General features: G+C 46.5%; 4 non-coding genes and 2 pseudogenes across 4 annotated transcripts; all 6 read right to left on the reverse strand.

Moving 5' to 3' along the window:
• Window positions 1-3,514: 3,514 nt before the first annotated feature.
• Window positions 3,515-3,678, reverse strand: LOC143753151 (U1 spliceosomal RNA). Its single transcript, XR_013207572.1, has one exon. It is a non-coding gene; the product is annotated as a U1 spliceosomal RNA (small nuclear RNA).
• A 434-nt stretch (window positions 3,679-4,112) lies between these two features.
• On the reverse strand, window positions 4,113-4,303 carry LOC143753245 (U2 spliceosomal RNA). The gene has a single exon (XR_013207666.1). It is a non-coding gene; the product is annotated as a U2 spliceosomal RNA (small nuclear RNA).
• A 1,129-nt stretch (window positions 4,304-5,432) lies between these two features.
• Window positions 5,433-5,596, reverse strand: LOC143753153 (U1 spliceosomal RNA). The gene has a single exon (XR_013207574.1). It is a non-coding gene; the product is annotated as a U1 spliceosomal RNA (small nuclear RNA).
• A 434-nt stretch (window positions 5,597-6,030) lies between these two features.
• On the reverse strand, window positions 6,031-6,207 carry LOC143753296 (U2 spliceosomal RNA; annotated as a pseudogene).
• Window positions 6,208-12,806: 6,599 nt separating this feature from the next.
• LOC143753182 (U1 spliceosomal RNA) lies at window positions 12,807-12,971 on the reverse strand. Its single transcript, XR_013207603.1, has one exon. It is a non-coding gene; the product is annotated as a U1 spliceosomal RNA (small nuclear RNA).
• A 434-nt stretch (window positions 12,972-13,405) lies between these two features.
• Window positions 13,406-13,582, reverse strand: LOC143753304 (U2 spliceosomal RNA; annotated as a pseudogene).
• Window positions 13,583-18,958: the final 5,376 nt, after the last annotated feature.

Genomic DNA, 18,958 nt, shown 5'->3' on the forward strand with positions numbered 1-18,958 from the left:
CTCGTCCTCTAATAGGGAACAGTTCAGCTTCCACAGCCCTCTCCCTGCAGTCACACCCGTGGGGAGTGAAAGAGTGCAAGACAGCATCATATGGTCGGAAAAAAAGAGGGGGTCAATGTAGCATCGGTCGGCGGGAGGTCCCTGGTAAAAATATAGTCAATTCGAGAGGCTCTGGCACCGTCACCACTGAACCAGGTGAAGCCTTCCTCTCTTTGATGCATTGTTTTAAAACAGTCAACTAACTTAAAATCTTTGACTATATTTTGTAATAAAACCGATGTCTTGTCGACCTTAAAATCCTCTCCTACCCTCCTTCTGTCCTTTTTTGATAATACACAATTAAAATCCCCTGCTACCACTAGGGGAGCCCTGCCTAGCATGTGGGGTTGCAAGTCTTCTAAAAGCTCATACCTGTTATTTTTTTCAGTAAAACCATACATATTTAAAATGTTAAGATCCTTACCTAAAAAAGTCAGATTTGCTAAAATTGCCCGCCCGTCCCTCACCACAGTGCTGCCCTTGACCAAAAGGTTGGGATTTTTTATTAAAATAGCAACACCGTCATTTTTGTTAAAATTGGACCCACTCCAAATGGAAAATCCTGGGGTCCAAATCTCCTCCCACTTCCTGTAATTTGTTAAAAAGGGCAAACCACATTCTTGCAATAAAAACACATCTGACTTAAAAGTTTTTAAAAAGGATAACACACTCTGTGCTCGCAAAGTACACCTCACACTTCTCACATTGATTGTAGAGATAGTGAGGGCCATGAGCAGTATGGTTAAAAATACAAGCATTAATAGAAGGATAAAACCAAAAGACTGCAGAAAGTTACATTAAAATCATGTTATGTCATGTAGCACTTGCTTCTCCTTTTCCCCAGAAAAACTGGGATCAGGAGGGCAAATGCTCGCCGCCTCAGAGTCCACAGAGAGAACCTCTTGTGGCTCCTTCGGTGACGATGTTCTAAGCTTAACGTGCAAAAAGGAGACTTCATTGGGAGATTCTGCGGGCCACATACGGTCTAGATCTAACGAAGAGGAACTATCTAGCCGATGCGATGCCCGCAGCCTTTTCTCCTCTGTTTGAAGCAGAGGAGATCTCGCAGACCTTTTTTGCACCTGAGCATTGGGGAGTGAACCCTCGGATTCACCCCCACTATCCACCACACTAACCTCCGATACGGTGTAGAGTGAGGAAGCCGTTGCATCCTCCTCCTCCTCCTCCATTTTGTTTTCACTTCTCTCTTGTTGGGGAACGGCTTCCTCACTCTGTTCGCTGTTAAAACTTGACTCCGCCCCTGTGGCCGCCCCACTTCCTTCCTCCTGCCCACTCCCTGAGGCTGGCTGGGAAATAGAATTTCCCGCCAAAACCTCAGGGACCGCCTCCTCCTTCCTTTGCTCTTTTGTTTGTTCCACATGTGGGGCGGCCATTTTGTTGCCTTTCAGTTTGTTGGCAAAACTTTTAGGGCAATCTCTGTAGAGATGGGATGACTCCCCACAGAGGTTGCACCGCCTGCCATTGGTACACTCTTCAAAAGTATGACCAATTTCTCTGCATTTCCCACATATCATTTCCTGGCATGCTTCAGCTAAGTGCCCAAACTTTCCACATTTTCTACATAATTTGGGCATACCCTGGTAGTGAATGTAGCCTCTGTTCTCACCCAACACAATCATAGAAGGCAGATGCTTCAGGCCCTGGTAGCCCCCAGCGTCTTCCCATTGTTTAATGGGAATTCGCCAGGAGCATGTCCAAATACCATCCTCATCTAAAACCTTGACTGGCTGGCTTCGAACTGTGCAAAATCTGCCCAGCCAGACACAAATGTCCTCCCCAGTCACTGTCTCATTAAACATTCTAACAATCACAGTTTTAAGTGTGTTGTCAGAGAGCTTTTCAACAGTAAACATGGACAGCTGGGATTTAGCTACTTCAAATCTGTGCCAGAAATCATTCAGGTGGGAAACCGCTCTAAAACTAACATCAAATCCTTTGTTCAGGGGCAGAGTCACGATGCAATTCAGATCATCAGGTTTAAAATTTAGAGTTTTTTGGATCAGCTTCCTGGAGAAGTCAAGACGTGACATACCCAGGAGCTTCCCCTCAACTTCTTTGAATAAAAAACGCACGCTGTGGTGCCTCCTCATGCCGGCACGGGCAGCCGACATGGTGGAGACACCAACAGCCTAAAACTTTAAAAAACAATAAATAAATAAATAATAAATAAATAGATAAAAAGGTCTTACCTTAAAACAGAACCGGAATAAAAGCAACTGGATCAATGTACCTCTCAAAAGTTTGGGGCTCAAGTCACTGAAGGACCCAAGCCGGAAAAACCTCCAAGAGGCGATCGCTGTCTCTACCCTAGGACCAGACACTTGATCTTAGCCAAAAGGCCGAGAAGCGATGACACAATGACGCAGAGGCGGGGGAGCCGTCAAAGGCCACGCCCACCTGGGCCGTGGCGAGAGGGTCTAAAGGTCGCCAACAAACAAGCTCAGCTCACAGCAATACAAGCTCAGCTTGACTGTTGACACCGAAAATGGATCACAGCAGAGCGCACAACACGACACTTTGGAGTGCAACCTGGGATTTTGGACCAACAAACATTCTGCCCTAAAAGTGAGCGGGCAGACCAAAGCGTACGTCGTAGAGACTTGAAACTCTTGAGGGATGGTAGTACCCGCCCGGTCTACAACATCACCAAGGCTCGGCCCAATCGGCCCCAAGGTGGCGCTGCAGCGATCAGAAGTACGAAATGCCTCGTAACTCCTGAACCGTCCGTCGCAGACCCAAGTGTCTTACATCACCGGAATCCTTGGCTCGGGCCGAACAAGACGCTGGCGAGATTTTCGGGTATTTGGGATTTTGTGAAAAAGCTACTTTTGCACACTAGTCCTAGGTCTTTCGCCCGATCTGACCCAAACCGGTGCAGAAAGATTCCCTGGAGTCTGATTGCCGACAGCGATGGGGAAAAAAGTCGGAATTTCGATTCACGTTGGCGACGGGACGCCAAAACGTTGGGAGTGGGCGAGGCGGGCTTTACTTAAATGGCCATAACTCTCCAACGGAATGAGACAATTACACCCAAGTCGGTACACCTGTGCACGGGCTCAGCCTGTGCTCAGGTGAAAAGGGATGTGGCGACTGGCCACTTGGTGGCGCTGTAAACAGTAAAAACAACAACATGAATACGGCCATAGGCGACTGTATGTCAGGTGATTTTTCACACATGCACAAGGTATTCATACCACATGATAGAACTCCTCATTCGGAACAACTTTGCTTCTAGGACCACTGCTGCCAATCAAAGCGCTGGTTGAATAATGGAGATTATTTGAAGAATGATGAAAAAAAAACTAAAAAACAGCCCTACTTTTGCAGACTGGTCCTAGGTTGAGAGTTTTACATGTCTCGATCAACCACTGCAGTTCAATTCTCTGGACTTCCTAGGTCGTTAACTACCAGAAGAAGAGGAACTCGAACAATCTGCTCTTTTAACCAGTGTGTCCAGGGGAGAGCGCGAACGCAGTCCCCCACTACCATAAATTATGCAGTCGAGATTCCCACATTTGGGGAATTCGCAGGGGTCAGCACAACCGGAGTGCAATGGCCGAGCCTCGCCCTGGGTGAACCACCTTCCTGATCATGGTGTCTCCCCTGCCAGGTAAGTATGAATTCCCAGGCCTCCCGTCAGAGGCACCGTGTCCCTCTCCGCAATCCTCACCAACGGTCGGACAATCAAACACACACCTGATTCAACTCATCAGCTCATTCGTAAAAACTCCAAGAGATAAGAGAGAGACATCAAAAACCTGCAGAGTCGGGCTCTTTTGCTGTTGTTGTTGTGGATGATGTTGTTTTCATGCTCCGGATCCATGAGCCAAAAATCAATTTCATACGCGGTCACCGGATAGTGGACGAATCAGATGTTAAACGAGATAAGAACAGAGTTGTTGTTTTTTTTTCCCTCTCACACCACCATTACCTGTATAGCATATGATCACCTACAACACCTTTAAAGCACCCATACACAGCAATATACGTTACTTCCATTAACACCTGCTGCCACACAAGACTAAAACATCTCTTTCATTGAACACAGTTTTTGGGGGTGCACCGTTCCCAGAAGTACTGCAATACCGGGTCGATGCGTGGAGTGGACGAGGCAAGCCCCTCTTCCATCTCCCAGTTCCAAAAATCAATTTAATATATGGTGCCCGGGTAGGGCACGTATCAGATATTAAACTGATAAGAACAGATACTACACTTGATCTTAGCCAAAAGGCCGAGAAGCGATGACACAATGACGCAGAGGCGGGGGAGCCGTCAAAGGCCACGCCCACCTGGGCCGTGGCGAGAGGGTCTAAAGGTCGCCAACAAACAAGCTCAGCTCACAGCAATACAAGCTCAGCTTGACTGTTGACACCGAAAATGGATCACAGCAGAGCGCACAACACGACACTTTGGAGTGCAACCTGGGATTTTGGACCAACAAACATTCTGCCCTAAAAGTGAGCGGGCAGACCAAAGCGTACGTCGTAGAGACTTGAAACTCTTGAGGGATGGTAGTACCCGCCCGGTCTACAACATCACCAAGGCTCGGCCCAATCGGCCCCAAGGTGGCGCTGCAGCGATCAGAAGTACGAAATGCCTCGTAACTCCTGAACCGTCCGTCGCAGACCCAAGTGTCTTACATCACCGGAATCCTTGGCTCGGGCCGAACAAGACGCAGGCCTCGGATTCGATGGTTGCGCTGGCGAGATTTTCGGGTATTTGGGATTTTGTGAAAAAGCTACTTTTGCACACTAGTCCTAGGTCTTTCGCCCCGATCTGACCCAAACCGGTGCAGAAAGATTCCCTGGAGTCTGATTGCCGACAGCGATGGGGAAAAAAGTCGGAATTTCGATTCACGTTGGCGACGGGACGCCAAAACGTTGGGAGTGGGCGAGGCGGGCTTTACTTAAATGGCCATAACTCTCCAACGGAATGAGACAATTACACCCAAGTCGGTACACCTGTGCACGGGCTCAGCCTGTGCTCAGGTGAAAAGGGATGTGGCGACTGGCCACTTGGTGGCGCTGTAAACAGTAAAAACAACAACATGAATACGGCCATAGGCGACTGTATGTCAGGTGATTTTTCACACATGCACAAGGTATTCATACCACATGATAGAACTCCTCATTCGGAACAACTTTGCTTCTAGGACCACTGCTGCCAATAAAAGCGCTGGTTGAATAATGGAGATTATTTGAAGAATGATGAAAAAAAAAACTAAAAAACAGCCCTACTTTTGCAGACTGGTCCTAGGTTGAGAGTTTTACATCTCTCAATCAACCACTGCAGTTCAATTCTCTGGACTTCCCAGGTCGTTAACTACCAGAAGAAGAGGAACTCGAACAATCTGCTCTTTTAACCAGTGTGTCCAGGGGAGAGCGCGAACGCAGTCCCCCACTACCATAAATTATGCAGTCGAGATTCCCACATTTGGGGAATTCGCAGGGGTCAGCACAACCGGAGTGCAATGGCCGAGCCTCGCCCTGGGTGAACCACCTTCCTGATCATGGTGTCTCCCCTGCCAGGTAAGTATGAATTCCCAGGCCTCCCGTCAGAGGCACCGTGTCCCTCTCCGCAATCCTCACCAACGGTCGGACAATCAAACACACACCTGATTCAACTCATCAGCTCATTCGTAAAAACTCCAAGAGATAAGAGAGAGACATCAAAAACCTGCAGAGTCGGGCTCTTTTGCTGTTGTTGTTGTGGATGATGTTGTTTTCATGCTCCGGATCCATGAGCCAAAAATCAATTTCATACGCGGCCACCGGATAGTGGACGAATCAGATGTTAAACGAGATAAGAACAGAGTTGTTGTTTTTTTTTCCCTCTCACACCACCATTACCTGTATAGCATATGATCACCTACAACACCTTTAAAGCACCCATACACAGCAATATACGTTACTTCCATTAACACCTGCTGCCACACAACACTAAAACATCTCTTTCATTGAACACAGTTTTTGGGGGTGCACCGTTCCCAGAAGTACTGCAATACCGGGTCGATGCGTGGAGTGGACGGAGCAAGCCCCTCTTCCATCTCCCAGTTCCAAAAATCAATTTAATATATGGTGCCCGGGTAGGGCACGTATCAGATATTAAACTGATAAGAACAGATTTTTTCTTTCGAAAAAAGTTTATTGTCACATTGTTTCATTCCATTCTTTCAATATCCATTTTTTCCTTATAAAATCACATTTTTGCACATATCTTAAAACAACAAAAAGGACATAAGTTACAGTTAAAAATCAGTTATGTTGATGTGTTGTGTAAAAGTCCATGTATGTTGTGTGTTGTTTTAAAGTAAAGGTAAAATGGATTAAAATAAAATAGGAATGCAAATATAAAACAATAAAACAATAAAATATGCCAAATAAAACATCTCTTGTACAGGATCGAGGGTGAGTCCCTATCAAGAATGTCCATTCACTCCAGGTCTCCAGAACAGGCCCCAGACTCCTCGCTTCCAGTGCCCAGCGGAGATCCCCTCTCCTCCGGCCCGCTGGCCCGCTGTTCCCGTAGCCAGAGTGGTGAGGGTGCATCTACGGGCGGCCAGGTACGGTGGCGGCCGGGACCTTCTCCGTGTGACCTCGGCCCCCCCATCCGAATAACGACGTGCGGCCCACCCTGCAGCGTTGATGTTATCCTCTGCTCGCACGCGTGGAGGGGGACCGTCACGCGTTTCCCCACCAGCAGGTTTCTGGTGACCCAGATGGCATCCTTGATGTGGTTGAGGGTGAGCCAGAGCGAGGCAAACGTTGGTGGTGTCAACTCCTTCAAGCCCTGACCCACCCCCAGGATGGCGAGCTTATAGTCCACCTGGGCCCCACCCGCTGGCAGGCACGGGAAAAACAGGGGGCCTGTCTTGGCCCACAGGTCCCGCGCAGCGCCGCACTCCCAGAGCAGATGTTGAACGGTCTCCGGGGAACCACATCCGGACCGTGGGCAGGTGGAGTTTTTGGCCATGCCTCTGGAGTGCATGACCGCCCTGACCGGGAGGATCTCATGAGCCACCATCCACGACAGGTCCTTAAGCCTGTTCTGGAGAGCTGGGTGGGCTGCGTTCCTCCAAACGTCTTTGGCCTCACCTAGTGTGAGGCCTGGAACTGGACTCACCGATTCTCGATCCTGCACAAGAGAGACGAGAGACTTGTGATTAGTTAAAACAGTGGCATCATTTGTTTCTAAAAGATATTTCTTTAAAAATTTCTTAATAAAACTATGCTCTTTTGACAAATTAAAAGACACTGGACTTTTAAGATCAATGGGTAAAATTTTCAAACTTCTTAGGTATGACCCCATCCAGAATCGGGTCATGGCTGCTGTCTTGTGTTCTCTGGATGGGGTCAGTGCATACTGGATATGGAGGGCGGCAAAGCGGCTGCCTAAAAACAGGTGAAGTCTGGGAGGCCTTTCCCGCCATTCTCTTTTTTCTTTTTAACCACCTCCCTCTTGATTCGTTCCCACTTGGACCCCCACAGGAAATAAAATACCGCCCTCTCCAACTTGGCCAGGAATCGTCTTGGGGGACTAAAAACAGAACAGACAAGTAAAATTAGTGGTAAAATCACTGCTTTAAAAATTAAAATCTTGCCTTCTAACGTCAGTTGTCTTAGTCCCCAAAAGCCCAGTCTTTGTCTGACTTTCCCTAACATGTCAGTCCAGTTTCCTGGTCCTCCACCCTCCCTGTCAAATTTTACTCCTAAAATTTTCAAATCCTTTTCTTTAAAATCCAAATCTAGTCCTCCTGTGTCCATGTCGCCCCACGGCCCGAAGAGCAGGGCCTCGGACTTACTCCTGTTAAGCTTGGCGCCCGAGGCCCGACCGTACCAGTCAGTCAAGTCCATTGCTCTTCGTACTGATAAAAAGTCAGTCGCTAAAAGGGTCACGTCATCCATATATAAAACGCAGGTCGCCGTCAGTCCACCAGTTCCTGGGATATCTAGTCCTTTAATCCATTTATCCCTTCTCAAGATCTGTGCCAGTGGCTCAATACAAGCCACATACAGAAGGGGAGATAAAGGACACCCCTGACGGACACCGCTGTGGATATTTACAGCTTTGGAAAGATGCCCATTTGCAAGAAATTTGCTGCTTAAGCCCTCATACAGCAGTCCCACCCAAGCTATAAACCTCTCTGGAAACCCCATTTTTTGCCGTACCTGAAGGAGGTACTGGTGCGAGACCCGATCAAAAGCTTTTTCAAAGTCTAAATTTAGGACTACAAGCCTAATGTTTCTGTCTCTCGCATAACAGATGGCGTCTCTGATCAGTACCAGGCTGTCCGTGATCTTCCTGCCGGGCACAGCGCAAGCTTGATCCAGGTGGATTACGTCCTCTAAAACAGTCGACATGCGTGTAGCTAAAATCTTACTAAAAAGTTTACAATCATAATTTAAAAGAGTGATTGGTCGCCAGTTTCTCAAGTCAGTCTTGTCTCCTTTTTTGTACAGTAATGTAACTATCCCTACTCTAAAGCTGTCTGGAAGTCTGTCAAGAGTCTCAAATTCTTTAAAAACTGTAAGTAAGTCATGTGCTAAAATGTCCCAGAAAGTCAGATAAAACTCAAAGGGGAGTCCGTCCATGCCCGGGGACTTCCCCTTCTTAAAACCCTTTAAAGCTTTTTCCAATTCTAAAAGATTAAAATCCTGGGATAAAAGCACATCTGGACTCTTAACTTTTTTATCTAAAAACCCTAAAACTTCCTCTAAGATGCCATTGTGTACCTCTTTAGTGCCGTATAAATTACTGTAAAAACTTTCAATTTCCCCTAAAATCAGGTCAGTTGTATTTACTTCCCCCCCTCTAAAAGTTTTTAAAATATTGATCGACCCTCCCCGAGCTATTGTCTTTTTAAAAAAATACCTGGTACACTTCTCTCCTTCCTCTAACTCCCTTTCTCTACATCTTAAAATGACACCTTTGCTCTTTGTTTCAGACAGATCTGACATTTCTTTCTTTACTTCTTTTATTTCATTTGTAAAATCCAATCCATTGTTTAAAAGGTTAAAATATCTCTGCAGTCTTTTTTGCAACCCCATCATGCGTCTTTTTTCTTTATTCTTTTTTTCCTTTCCAATTTGTTTAAAAAACCGTCCTGTCCTTTGTTTCACCATCTCCCACCACTGTGCACGTGAGTCGTAAAAGTCCTGGAGGGTCTGCCATTGGCTGAACTGCTCCCTATACTCACTAACCAGTTCCTCGTCCTCTAATAGGGAACAGTTCAGCTTCCACAGCCCTCTCCCTGCAGTCACACCCGTGGGGAGTGAAAGAGTGCAAGACAGCATCATATGGTCGGAAAAAAAGAGGGGGGTCAATGTAGCATCGGTCGGCGGGAGGTCCCTGGTAAAAATATAGTCAATTCGAGAGGCTCTGGCACCGTCACCACTGAACCAGGTGAAGCCTTCCTCTCTTTGATGCATTGTTTTAAAACAGTCAACTAACTTAAAATCTTTGACTATATTTTGTAATAAAACCGATGTCTTGTCGACCTTAAAATCCTCTCCTACCCTCCTTCTGTCCTTTTTTGATAATACACAATTAAAATCCCCTGCTACCACTAGGGGAGCCCTGCCTAGCATGTGGGGTTGCAAGTCTTCTAAAAGCTCATACCTGTTATTTTTTTCAGTAAAACCATACATATTTAAAATGTTAAGATCCTTACCTAAAAAAGTCAGATTTGCTAAAATTGCCCGCCCGTCCCTCACCACAGTGCTGCCCTTCACCAAAAGGTTGGGATTTTTTATTAAAATAGCAACACCGTCATTTTTGTTAAAATTGGACCCACTCCAAATGGAAAATCCTGGGGTCCAAATCTCCTCCCACTTCCTGTAATTTGTTAAAAAGGGCAAACCACATTCTTGCAATAAAAACACATCTGACTTAAAAGTTTTTAAAAAGGATAACACACTCTGTGCTCGCAAAGTACACCTCACACTTCTCACATTGATTGTAGAGATAGTGAGGGCCATGAGCAGTATGGTTAAAAATACAAGCATTAATAGAAGGATAAAACCAAAAGACTGCAGAAAGTTACATTAAAATCATGTTATGTCATGTAGCACTTGCTTCTCCTTTTCCCCAGAAAAACTGGGATCAGGAGGGCAAATGCTCGCCGCCTCAGAGTCCACAGAGAGAACCTCTTGTGGCTCCTTCGGTGACGATGTTCTAAGCTTAACGTGCAAAAAGGAGACTTCATTGGGAGATTCTGCGGGCCACATACGGTCTAGATCTAACGAAGAGGAACTATCTAGCCGATGCGATGCCCGCAGCCTTTTCTCCTCTGTTTGAAGCAGAGGAGATCTCGCAGACCTTTTTTGCACCTGAGCATTGGGGAGTGAACCCTCGTATTCACCCCCACTATCCACCACACTAACCTCCGATACGGTGTAGAGTGAGGAAGCCGTTGCATCCTCCTCCTCCTCCTCCATTTTGTTTTCACTTCTCTCTTGTTGGGGAACGGCTTCCTCACTCTGTTCGCTGTTAAAACTTGACTCCGCCCCTGTGGCCGCCCCACTTCCTTCCTCCTGCCCACTCCCTGAGGCTGGCTGGGAAATAGAATTTCCCGCCAAAACCTCAGGGACCGCCTCCTCCTTCCTTTGCTCTTTTGTTTGTTCCACATGTGGGGCGGCCATTTTGTTGCCTTTCAGTTTGTTGGCAAAACTTTTAGGGCAATCTCTGTAGAGATGGGATGACTCCCCACAGAGGTTACACCGCCTGCCATTGGTACACTCTTCAAAAGTATGACCAATTTCTCTGCATTTCCCACATATCATTTCCTGGCATGCTTCAGCTAAGTGCCCAAACTTTCCACATTTTCTACATAATTTGGGCATACCCTGGTAGTGAATGTAGCCTCTGTTCTCACCCAACACAATCATAGAAGGCAGATGCTTCAGGCCCTGGTAGCCCCCAGCGTCTTCCCATTGTTTAATGGGAATTCGCCAGGAGCATGTCCAAATACCATCCTCATCTAAAACCTTGACTGGCTGGCTTCGAACTGTGCAAAATCTGCCCAGCCAGACACAAATGTCCTCCCCAGTCACTGTCTCATTAAACATTCTAACAATCACAGTTTTAAGTGTGTTGTCAGAGAGCTTTTCAACAGTAAACATGGACAGCTGGGATTTAGCTACTTCAAATCTGTGCCAGAAATCATTCAGGTGGGAAACCGCTCTAAAACTAACATCAAATCCTTTGTTCAGGGGCAGAGTCACGATGCAATTCAGATCATCAGGTTTAAAATTTAGAGTTTTTTGGATCAGCTTCCTGGAGAAGTCAAGACGTGACATCCCCAGGAGCTTCCCCTCAACTTCTTTGAATAAAAAACGCACGCTGTGGTGCCTCCTCATGCCGGCACGGGCAGCCGACATGGTGGAGACACCAACAGCCTAAAACTTTAAAAAACAATAAATAAATAAATAATAAATAAATAGATAAAAAGGTCTTACCTTAAAACAGAACCGGAATAAAAGCAGCTGGATCAATGTACCTCTCAAAAGTTTGGGGCTCAAGTCACTGAAGGACCCAAGCCGGAAAAACCTCCAAGAGGCGATCGCTGTCTCTACCCTAGGACCAGACACTTGATCTTAGCCAAAAGGCCGAGAAGCGATGACACAATGACGCAGAGGCGGGGGAGCCGTCAAAGGCCACGCCCACCTGGGCCGTGGCGAGAGGGTCTAAAGGTCGCCAACAAACAAGCTCAGCTCACAGCAATACAAGCTCAGCTTGACTGTTGACACCGAAAATGGATCACAGCAGAGCGCACAACACGACACTTTGGAGTGCAACCTGGGATTTTGGACCAACAAACATTCTGCCCTAAAAGTGAGCGGGCAGACCAAAGCGTACGTCGTAGAGACTTGAAACTCTTGAGGGATGGTAGTACCCGCCCGGTCTACAACATCACCAAGGCTCGGCCCAATCGGCCCCAAGGTGGCGCTGCAGCGATCAGAAGTACGAAGTGCCTCGTAACTCCTGAACCGTCCGTCGCAGACCCAAGTGTCTTACATCACCGGAATCCTTGGCTCGGGCCGAACAAGACGCAGGCCTCGGATTCGATGGTTGCGCTGGCGAGATTTTCGGGTATTTGGGATTTTGTGAAAAAGCTACTTTTGCACACTAGTCCTAGGTCTTTCGCCCGATCTGACCCAAACCGGTGCAGAAAGATTCCCTGGAGTCTGATTGCCGACAGCGATGGGGAAAAAAGTCGGAATTTCGATTCACGTTGGCGACGGGACGCCAAAACGTTGGGAGTGGGCGAGGCGGGCTTTACTTAAATGGCCATAACTCTCCAACGGAATGAGACAATTACACCCAAGTCGGTACACCTGTGCACGGGCTCAGCCTGTGCTCAGGTGAAAAGGGATGTGGCGACTGGCCACTTGGTGGCGCTGTAAACAGTAAAAACAACAACATGAATACGGCCATAGGCGACTGTATGTCAGGTGATTTTTCACACATGCACAAGGTATTCATACCACATGATAGAACTCCTCATTCGGAACAACTTTGCTTCTAGGACCACTGCTGCCAATAAAAGCGCTGGTTGAATAATGGAGATTATTTGAAGAATGATGAAAAAAAAAACTAAAAAACAGCCCTACTTTTGCAGACTGGTCCTAGGTTGAGAGTTTTACATCTCTCAATCAACCACTGCAGTTCAATTCTCTGGACTTCCCAGGTCGTTAACTACCAGAAGAAGAGGAACTCGAACAATCTGCTCTTTTAACCAGTGTGTCCAGGGGAGAGCGCGAACGCAGTCCCCCACTACCATAAATTATGCAGTCGAGATTCCCACATTTGGGGAATTCGCAGGGGTCAGCACAACCGGAGTGAAATTGGCCGAGCCTCGCCCTGGGTGAACCACCTTCCTGATCATGGTGTCTCCCCTGCCAGGTAAGTATGAATTCCCAGGCCTCCCGTCAGAGGCACCGTGTCCCTCTCCGCAATCCTCACCAACGGTCGGACAATCAAACACACACCTGATTCAACTCATCAGCTCATTCGTAAAAACTCCAAGAGATAAGAGAGAGACATCAAAAACCTGCAGAGTCGGGCTCTTTTGCTGTTGTTGTTGTGGATGATGTTGTTTTCATGCTCCGGATCCATGAGCCAAAAATCAATTTCATACGCGGCCACCGGATAGTGGACGAATCAGATGTTAAACGAGATAAGAACAGAGTTGTTGTTTTTTTTTCCCTCTCACACCACCATTACCTGTATAGCATATGATCACCTACAACACCTTTAAAGCACCCATACACAGCAATATACATTATTTCCATTAACACCTGCTGCCACACAAGACTAAAACATCTCTTTCATTGAACACAGTTTTTGGGGGTGCACCGTTCCCAGAAGTACTGCAATACCGGGTCGATGCGTGGGGTGGACGGAGCAAGCCCCTCTTCCATCTCCCAGTTCCAAAAATCAATTTAATATATGGTGCCCGGGTAGGGCACGTATCAGATATTAAACTGATAAGAACAGATTTTTTTTCTTTCGAAAAAAGTTTATTGTCACATTGTTTCATTCCATTCTTTCAATATCCATTTTTTCCTTATAAAATCACATTTTTGCACATATCTTAAAACAACAAAAAGGACATAAGTTACAGTTAAAAATCAGTTATGTTGATGTGTTGTGTAAAAGTCCATGTATGTTGTGTGTTGTTTTAAAGTAAAGGTAAAATGGATTAAAATAAAATAGGAATGCAAATATAAAACAATAAAACAATAAAATATGCCAAATAAAACATCTCTTGTACAGGATCGAGGGTGAGTCCCTATCAAGATTGTCCATTCACTCCAGGTCTCCAGAACAGGCCCCAGACTCCCCGCTTCTGGTGCCCAGCGGAGATCCCCTCTCCTCCGGCCCGCTGGCCCGCTGTTCCCGTAGCCGGTGTGGTGAGGGTGCATCTACGGGCGGCCAGGGTCGGTGGCGGCCGGGACCTTCTACGTGTGACCCCGGCCCCCCCATCCGAATAACGACGTGCGGCCCACCCTGCAGCGTTGATCTTATTTTCTGCTCGCACGCGTGGAGGGGGACCGTCACGCGTTTCCCCACCAGCAGATTTCTGGTGACGCAGATGGCATCCTTGATCACGTTTAGGGTGAGCCAGAGCGAGGAAAATTTTGGTTGTGTCAGCTCCTTCAAGCCCTGACCCACCCCCAGGATGGCGAGCTTGTAGTCCACCTGGGCCCCACCCGCTGGCAGGCACGGGAAAAACAGGGGGCCGGTCTTGGCCCACAGGTCCCGCGCTTCGCCGCACTCCCAGAGCAGATGTCGAACGGTCTCCGGGGAACCACATCCGGACCGTGGGCAGGTGGAGTTTTTGGCCATGCCTCTGGAGTGCATAACCGCCCTGACCGGGAGGATCTCATGAGCCACCATCCACGACAAGTCTTTAAGCCTGTTCTGGAGAGCTGGGTGGGCTGCGTTCCTCCAAACATCTTTGGCCTCACCTAGTGTGAGGCCTGGAACCGGGCTCACCGATTCTCGATCCTGCACAAGAGAGATAAGAGACTTATGGTTAGTTAAAATGGTGGCATCATTTGTCTCTAAAAGATATTTCTTTAAAAATTTCTTAATAAAACTATGCTCTTTTGACAAATTAAAAGACACAGGACTTTTAAGATCAATGGGTAAAATTTTCAAAGTTCTTAGGTATGACCCCATCCAGAATCGGGTCATGGCTGCTGTCTTGTGTTCTCTGGATGGGGTCAGTGCGTACTGGATGTGGAGGGCGGCAAAGCGGCTGCCTAAAAACAGGTGGGGGTCTGGGAGGCCTTTCCCGCCATTCTCTTTTTTCTTTTTGACGACCTCCCTCTTTAGTCGTTCCCACTTGGACCCCCACAGGAAATAAAATACCGCCCTCTCCAGGTTGGTCAGGAATCGTCTTGGGGGACTAAAAACAGAACAGACAAGTAAAATCAGTGGTAAAATCACAGCTTTAAAAATTAAAATCTTGCCTTCAAACGTCAATTGTCTCAGTCCCCAAAAGCCCAGTCTTTGCCTGACTTTCCCTAACATGTCAGTCCAGTTTCCTTGTCCTCCACCCTCTCTGTCAAATTTTACACCTAAAATTTTCAAATCATTGTCTTTAAAATCCAAATCTAGTCCAACTGTGTCCACGTTCCCCCACGGCCCGAAGAGCTGGGCCTCGGACTTACTCCTATTGAGCTTGGCGCCCGAGGCCCGACCGTGCCAGTCAGTCAAGTCCATTGCTCTTCGTACTGATAAAAGGTCAGTCGCTAAAAGGGTCACGTCATCCATATATAAAACACAGGTCGCCGTCAGTCCACCAGTCCCTGGGATGTCTAGTCCTTTAATCCATTTATCCCTTCTCAAGATTTGTGCCAGTGGCTCAATACAAGCCACATACAGAAGGGGAGATAAAGGACACCCCTGACGGACGCCGCTGTAGAGTTTTACAGCTTTGGATAAATGCCCGTTAACCAAAATTCTGCTAGACAGATCGTTGTACAGCAGTCCCACCCAGGCTATAAACCTCCCAGGAAACCCCATTTTTTCCAGTACCTGGAACAGGTACTGGTGCGAGACGCGATCAAAGGCTTTTTCGAAATCTAAATTTAGGACTACTAGCCGAATGTTTCTGTCTCTCGCAAAACAGATGGCGTCTCTGATCAGTACCAGGCTGTCCGTGATCTTCCTGCCGGGCACAGCGCATGCTTGATCCAGGTGGATTACGTCCTCTAAAACAGTCGACATACGTGTAGCTAAAATCTTACTAAAAAGTTTACAATCATAATTTAAAAGAGTGATTGGTCGCCAGTTTCTCAGGTCAGTCTTGTCCCCTTTTTTGTATAGTAATGTAACTATCCCTACTCTAAAGCTGTCTGGAAGTCTGTCAAGAGTCTCAAGTTCTTTAAAAACTGTCAATAAGTCGTGTGCTAAAATGTCCCAGAAAGTCAGATAAAACTCAAAGGGGAGTCCATCCAAGCCTGGGGACTTCCCCTTTTTAAAACCTTTTAGCGCTTTGTGCATTTCTAAAAGAGTAAAATCTTGGGATAAAAGCACATCTGGACTCTTTACCTTTTTGTCTAAAAACCCTAAAACTTCCTCTAAGATGCCATTGTGTACCTCTTTAGTGCTGTATAAATTATTGTAAAAACTTTCAATTTCCCCTAAAATCAGATCTGTTGTATTTACCTCCCCACCTGTAAAAGTTTTTAAAGTATTAATTGACCCTCCCCGTGTTATTGTCTTTTTAAAAAAATATCTAGTACACTTTTCCCCTTCTTCTATTTCTCTCTCCTTACATCTTAAAATGACACCTTTAGTCTTTGTTTCGGACAAATCTGACATTTCTTTCTTTACTTCTTTAATTTCTTCTGTAAAATCCAATCCACTGTTTAAAAGGTTAAAATATCTCTGCAGTCTTTTTTGCAGCCCCATCATGCGTCTTTTTTCTTTATTCTTTTTTTCTTTTCCAATTTGTTTAAAAAACCGTCCTGTCCTTTGTTTCACCATCTCCCACCACTGTGCACGTGAGTCGAAAAAGTCTTGGAGGGTCTGCCATTGGCTGAACTGCTCCCTATATTCACTAATCACTTCCTCATCCTCTAATAGGGAGCAGTTCAGCTTCCACAGCCCTCCCCCTACGGTCACACCCGTGGGTAGTGAAAGGGTGCAGGAGAGCATCATGTGATCAGAAAAGAAGAGGGGGCTCAATGTAGCATCGGTCGGCGGGCAGTCCCTTGTAAAAACATAGTCAATTCGAGAGGCTCTGGCGCCATCACCACTGAACCAGGTGAAGCCCTCCTCTCTTTGATGCATTGTTTTAAAGCAGTCAACTAACTTAAAATCTTTGACTATATTTTGTAATAAAACCGATGTCTTGTCGACCTTAAAATCCTCTCCTACCCTCTTTCTATCCTGTCTTGATAAAACACAATTAAAATCCCCTGCTACCACTAGGGGAGCCCTCCCGAGCATGTGGGGCTGCAGGTCTTCTAAAAGCTCATACCTGTTGTTTTTACCTGTAAAACCATACACATTTAAAATGTTAAAATCCTTACCTAAAAAAGTCAGATTAGCTAAAATTGCCCGCCCATCCCTCACCACAGTGCTGCCCTTCACCAAAACATGGGGATTTTTTACTAAAATAGCAACACCGTCATTTTTGTTAAAATTGGACCCACTCCAGATGGAAAGTCCTGGGGTCCAAATCTCCTCCCACTTCCTGTAATTTGTTAAAAAAGGCAGACCACATTCTTGCAATAAAAACACATCTGACTTAAAAGATTTTAAAAAGGATAACACACTCTGTGCTCGTATATTGCTCTTCACACTTCTCACATTGATTGTGGAGATAGTGAGAGCCATGAGCAGTATGGTTAAAAGGGTGTGAGACATTTAAAAGCAACCAAGGGACTACAGAGGTATAATTAAAATCATGTTATTTCTTGTTGCACTTGCCTTCCCTTTTCCCCAGATGAGCTGGGATCAGGGGGGCAAGTGCTTGACGCCTCAGGGCTCGCAGAGAAGGCCTCTTGCGAATCCTTTGGCGATGATGTTCTTAGCTTGAAATGCAGAAAAGAGACTTCATTAGGAGATTCTGCGGGCCACATACGGTCTAGATCTTCCATGGGGGAACTATCTAGCCGATGCGCTACCCGCAGCTTTTTCTCCTCTGTTTGAACCAGAGGAGATCTCGCAGTTCTTTTCTGCACTTGAGCATTGGGGAGCGAAACATCTGTTTCACTCCCACTCGTGGACACACTAACCTCAGACACGGTTACTAGGGAGGAAGCCATTTCCTCCTCTTCATCCTCCATACTGTCTTCTTTTTCAATTTCATTTTGAGGATTGGCTTCCTCCCCCTCACCAACTGCCAGAATTGACTCCGCCCCTGTGGCCGCCCCACTTCCTCCTTCCTGTCCAATCCCTGAGGCTGGCTGGGGGTTTGAATTTCCCGCCGAAACCTCGGGGCCCGCCTCCTCAATTGTTTGTTCTTTGGGTGGGGCGGCCATTTTGTTGCTTTTTAACTTGTTGGCAAAACTTTTAGGGCAGTCTCTGTAGAGATGGGATGATTCTCCACAGAGGTTGCACTTTCTGCCATTTTGGCACTCTTCAAAAATGTGCCCAATTTCTCTGCACTTCCTACACACTACTTCTTGGCATGCCTCGGCGAGATGTCCAAGTTTGCCACACTTGCGGCATAGCTTGGGCATCCCTTGGTAATGGATGTAGCCTCTATTCTCTCCCAACACAATCATAGAAGGTATTTGACTCAGGCCATGGTAGCTGTTGGGATCTGCCCATTGTTTAATGGGCACTCTCCACGCACAGCTCCAGATACCGTCTTCATCTAAAACCTTGACTGGTTGTCCACGAATAGAGCAATATCTTGCCAACCATACAGAAATATCTTCTCCACTAACTGTTTCATTAAACATCCTGACAATCACAACTTTCAGTGAATTATCAGTCAGTTTTTCCACAGTGAACATGGAGAAATTGGCTTTACACATTTCAAATCGAGTCCAAAAAGTACTTAGCAAGGAAGCAGAAGCAAAACTTACATCAAAGCCATGATTCAGGGGCAGAGTCAACAGGCAGTTTATGTCCACAACCTTAAAACCGAGTAACTGTTGGATGCACTTCCTAGAAAAGTCCAGCCTGGACATGACCCGGAGAGTGCCATCCTCTTTTGGTTTAAATTTAAAACGCACGCTGTGGTGCCTCCTCATGCCGGCACGAGCAGCCGACATGTTGGAGGCACCACTAGCCTGCTGCGGCTAAAACCCAACAATAAATATACAATAAATAAATTAAAACCTGCTTACCTTAAAACCAGAAGATTCCTCGTAGAACGAGTCGTCAATTAAAAGCCGCTTGTCAATGTACCTCCTGAAGGGTGTGTGTC

The sequence above is a fragment of the Siphateles boraxobius genome, unplaced genomic scaffold (assembly GCF_051911475.1).
Source record: "Siphateles boraxobius isolate OS27281-9 unplaced genomic scaffold, OSU_SipBor_1 275, whole genome shotgun sequence".
NCBI lineage: Eukaryota > Metazoa > Chordata > Actinopteri > Cypriniformes > Leuciscidae > Siphateles > Siphateles boraxobius.